Source organism: Zalophus californianus, chromosome 4 (genome assembly GCF_009762305.2).
Source record: "Zalophus californianus isolate mZalCal1 chromosome 4, mZalCal1.pri.v2, whole genome shotgun sequence".
Taxonomy (NCBI): Eukaryota; Metazoa; Chordata; class Mammalia; order Carnivora; family Otariidae; genus Zalophus; species Zalophus californianus.
Window position 1 is genome coordinate 97,076,234 of NC_045598.1, and position 5,163 is coordinate 97,081,396.

A 5,163-nucleotide genomic window follows, 5' to 3' on the forward strand; every position below is an offset into this window, starting at 1 on the left:
TGAGAGACTTGCAATCTAGTACAATACCATACTTCCTAGTTATAGGATCTTGAGCAAGTCATTAGCTATCTCTGGGCTTGTGTTTTCTCATTTTCAGGGTGATAGTTAAAAACAAGATCATCACCAAGTCCCTTCTAGGGGACAATTCTTCGATTATTTTGTTGACTTGTGGTCATTTTCCAGCTCTGCCCAAAGGCTTATTAATGGGTCATGACTGGTGATTTAGTTCTGAAATAAGTAACTTGGTACTTTATTTGTAAATATACATCCTAGAGACCATAACAGGCCTGCCAATTTATGTTGAGCCAACAGACAGTCTCATGAGTGACGTCCTCCTGGAGGACTTTAATCTACGTTATTCTTGGTTGGGAATACTATTGATGTTCATAGCTGTCTACCAAAAGAGGTGTGTCTGCAAGTTCCTCAACCTGGTGTAGGTCTTAGCCACCACCCCCTGCTTCTGTAAGAGTTCACCTGACTCTTTACTCTCAAAGCACAAAGTTCCACTACAGTCCTTGCCTGTAATGGTCTGAGTGGTTCTTCAAAGGGCCCAGGCACTACCTTCAGATAAAGCCTGGGACTTTGGATAGTTAAGTTCTCCAAACTGTGTGGAGTCCAGAGGGGCTGCTCTCACCCTCAACACGGGCTTCTGAATCTGTTTCCAGAGTATATATTAACTCAAATGTCAAGAGAGAAATTATGAGGTGAAAACAGCTCCAACTTTAAATATTACCAGCATTTATTTTTTTTAATTGTCTAATGTCAATTACAGGGCCTATGGCCTAATTTCCCTGGCTTATTAAATGTCAAAATATTAGCTCTGAAGAATAGCACTATGGGCCTGGGAATGAGCTCAGGAAAAATACATCATACATCTTTTAATTCTTCCCAAAGCTGGGAAGGCTTATAATAAATTTGGTCAGACTGACAAGTCTAAGAAAAAATTAATCTGGGTCCAAGGATAAGATTAATAAAAGGAAATAGTCTGCCATATGCATTCTTTGCTCTTCCAGCCAAGCTAATTTGCTCTCAGCAGCCTCTCTCCCCACCAACTTTGTATTCCTTCATCTCTATCAAGGCTTGACTCTTCTTTGTAATGACCTTCACCCTCTCTCCATAGAATTGTGTCATTGTAATCCTCCCAAAATCATTCCTTCTAGAAGTTTTCCATTATCAAGATATCCAATTGGAGGATCACATAGTTGGGTAATAGTGAGCAAGACTCTTAACTCCTATGCCTCATTATTTTTTTTAATCTTTAAAATGAGAGGGTAGAATATTAACGACCTATCAAGTCACAAGGCTATGGCTCAAGATGTGGGAAACTGCATGCATTTACCTTCTTTGTAAGCACTTGATTGCCGATGCAGATATAGGGAGAAGAGAAAGAGACCCGAGGTTCTATTTGAATAGAAATAAAACAGAGAGAAAACATTTTATCCCTCTTTGCAAAGATGATTTTCATCCTCTTCAGATTAATGTTATTCCCATCCTTCCTTGACATTTATTCTTCTGGCGACAGGGTCATTTTTGATTCTTCTTGCTCCTGTAGGCCCCCTCCCCAAGGGGTTAATCATAGTCATCATAATCTGATCATCGTTAAGGTTGTCGTAACTTGAATCCTATTATTAGGTTGAACCATATGAAATTGGCTTTTTTTTGCTATGTCAAAAAATGGTCTAGCTCTTTTCGTTCCCTGCGCAGCCATGGTTCGTGGTCCCAAGAAGCATCTGAGGTGTGTAGCAGCTCCAAAGCATTGGATGCTGGATAAACTGACTGGTGTGTTTGCTCCTCACCCATCTACTGGTCCCCATAAGTTGAGAGAATGTCTCCCTCTCATCATTTTCCTAAGGAACAGACTTAGGTATGCCCTCACAGGAGATGAAGTAAAGAAGATCTGTATGCAGCGTTTTATTAAGATTGATGGCAAGGTCTGAACTGATATAACCTACCCTGCTGGTTTTATGGATGTCATCAGCATTGACAAGACTGGGGAGAATTTCCGTCTGATCTATGACACCAAGGGTCGCTTTGCTGTTCATCGGATAACACCTGAGGAGGCCAGGTATAAGTTGTGCAAAGTGCGAAAGATCTTTGTGGGGACAAAAGGAATCCCTCACCTGGTGACTCACGATGCACGCGCCGTCCGCTACCCTGATCCCCTCATCAAGGTGAATGATACCATTCAGATCGATTTGGAGACTGGAAAGATTACTGATTTCATCAAGTTTGATACTGGTAATCTGTGTATGGTGACTGGGGGGTGGCAACCTGGGAAGAATTGGTGTGATCACCAACAGAGAGAGACATCCTGGTTCGTTTGATGTGGTTCACGTGAAAGATGCCAATGGCAACAGCTTTGCCACCCGACTCTCCAACATTTTTGTTATTGGCAAAGGCAACAAACCGTGGATTTCTCTTCCCCGTGGAAAGGGTATCAGCCTCACCATCGCTGAAGAGAGAGACAAGAGACTGACTGCCAAACAGAGCAGCGGGTAAAATGGTCCCTAGGTGACATGATTGGAAGACATTATATATACTTAATTAAAGGTCATACAGGACGATAAAAAAAATGGTCCAATATTGGCAATTTCGTGTGGTCTTCCTAATACAAGAGCCTTTCCTGAAGCTCTTCCCTCACTTTTTCCACTCTGGTCCTCTCTTCTCACCCCCATCATAATTCTCTGACCAACTGACAAATTTCTGCTCTTCTTTCAAGCCTTTGCTCAGGTATGAGCCTTATCTCTGCACTTTACCTGAGGGCTCAGGCTCTTGTGCTTCGTGAATGTCTCTCTGCTCTGTGAGGTCAGGGTGTCAAGTAGGAAAGAGAAGGCACATTCAAGTGGGGAAATTAAGGAGAGCTTAAGGAGGGGACTGTTTTTAAGATATGGTCAGAATGAAGGGAAACCAGAAGGAATGGTGAAGCCACTGGGGTTAGTGACAGCAAGGAGCCCTTGTGTACCCCCAAGCCTGAAGAAGAAAGGGGAGGCTGGGGGATGGCTCTAACCCAGTGAGAGCCACAGCAGAGCCTAGGAGAGGCCCACGTTTAGGAGATGTGGTCTTCAGTAGAAACACACAGCCACTTCCAACATGTAGGCCTACAGGAGGAAGCCAGGGAATAAATCCCTGGCCTGGTTTTTCTTTCTGTGGAGCCATCTCTGCTTCTGCCTCCCATTTACCAAACCCCATCTGAAGCCAGAAGGCAAGGAAAGTGTTGTCTTTACAGATCAGCTTTCCAGGGTGTAGAGCAGGGTGGAGGGGGGGTCTGCCAAGGTCCGAGATGCTTCTGTGTCAGGAACAGCCTGGAGGAGAGCTGATGACCCTACTGCCAACTTTTGTTCATCATCAATTTCCACTTGCTTCTTGAAGAAGGAGGAGAATCTGGCAGAATCAGACAATTTATCCTTTGTGAAGGAGGAAGAAGCCTGGAGAATGTTTTCAGAGTGGTGATTTACACCCATGATTTTTTGAAAAGTTAGACAATATTTCAAACATAAAACCACACAGTAATGTAAGAGACACCCAATATACCCACCACCAGATTTAAGCGATTGTTAATATTTTCCCATATTTGTTTCAGATTCTTAGATAAAGGAATAAAATATTAGAGATTCCGCTATAGCCATCTTCCCCAAATCCCTTTACCCTCCCATCTCATAAATAACTCCTTTCTTGTCCTTTCTCCTTAATTTTGTTACACCTTCATAAGCAACATGTATTGTCTTGAATGCTTCGATGTATATAAACTGCATCCTACTACAATTTGTTTTTTGTACTCCAGTATATATATATATTTGAGATTTATCCGTGTTAATAAATTAGATCTAGTTCATTCACTGTAACAACTGCTCATTGCGTGACCACTCTGTAATTTATTTACCTGTGCCTAGATCAATGGGTATTTAGGTTCTTCCAGGGTTTTTCTTCTCTTTTTTTGTTACTACACATAATGCTACGTTAAATACCTTTGAACCTGTGTGTTGTGCAAGAGCACCTCTGAGATGTATATTTAGAAGTGGAATTGGTGGGTCACTGGAAATGTGCATCTTCGACTTTACTGGCAGTGCTAAGTTATCCTCCAGACTGGTTGCACCAGTTTACAGAGTTGTGGAATAGACGGCAGTGGCGTATGAGGATGCTTGTGAGTCCTTCCTTAGTCTGGGCCTGGTGGAACGATGAAGGAATCTGCTTCTGGGTCACTCCCATCATCTGGAACCTGGTTTCAAATAGGGAGAGAGATGAAGGTCAATATTTGCCTGTGACAGCTTGTAATTTTCCTTGCAGGGCCCTTTGGGAGAACAAAGACCATGTATATGCTCAGGGGTGAGGGGGTTGCTGAGAGAATAGTAGAAACTATTTTCTGAGTGCTTGCTACGTGACAGGCACTTAATCAATTTTAACTTTTTTGTTAAGAAATACAACACATACATACACACACACACACACATTTTAATACAAAATAAATGTGCTCAGGAAATTATAACAAAGCAAATACCTGTGTAACCTCCACCCCGTAAGAAAAAGAACACTGTTAGCATGTCTTTTGTGCCCACTCATCTGTCCGCGCACTAGAAACTTCCTCAAAGTTAACCATTGACTTCTAATGCTATAAGTTTAGTTCTGCCTGTTTTGAAGGTTATCTAGCTAGAACTGTACCCTAATTTTTCTTTTATGCTTGGTTTCTTTGGCTCCTTCGTGTTGTTAAATGTACCTGGAGTTAGTAAGTTTCATTGCTGTATAATGTTACACTGTACACGCATACTGTAATTTACTTAAACATATTTTCTGTTGATGGACACTTGGATTGCTTTCGGTTTGGGCTATTACAAAGAAAGTTACTATGAACATTCTTTTTTTTTTTAAGATTTTATTTATTTATTTGAGAGAGAATGAGAGAGAGAGAGAGCACATGAGAGGGGGGAGGGCCGGAGGGGGAAGTAGACTCCCCACCGAGCAGGGAGCCCGATGTGGGACTCGATCCCGGGACTCCAGGATCATGACCTGAGCCGAAGGCAGTCGTTTAACCAACTGAGCCACCCAGGCGCCTGTACTATGAACATTCTTGACTGTGTCTCTTGGGTATATGTCTAGGTTACAGGGTATCAGTGTCTTTATCTTACTACTTAATGTCAAACTATTTTCCAGAGTGGTTATACCAATTTA

General features: G+C 42.1%; 1 pseudogene; it reads left to right on the plus strand.

Annotated features, from left to right (window-relative positions):
- The first annotated feature begins 1,706 nt into the window (after positions 1–1,706).
- Positions 1,707–2,499, plus strand: LOC113933241 (annotated as a pseudogene).
- The last annotated feature ends 2,664 nt before the right edge of the window (positions 2,500–5,163 follow it).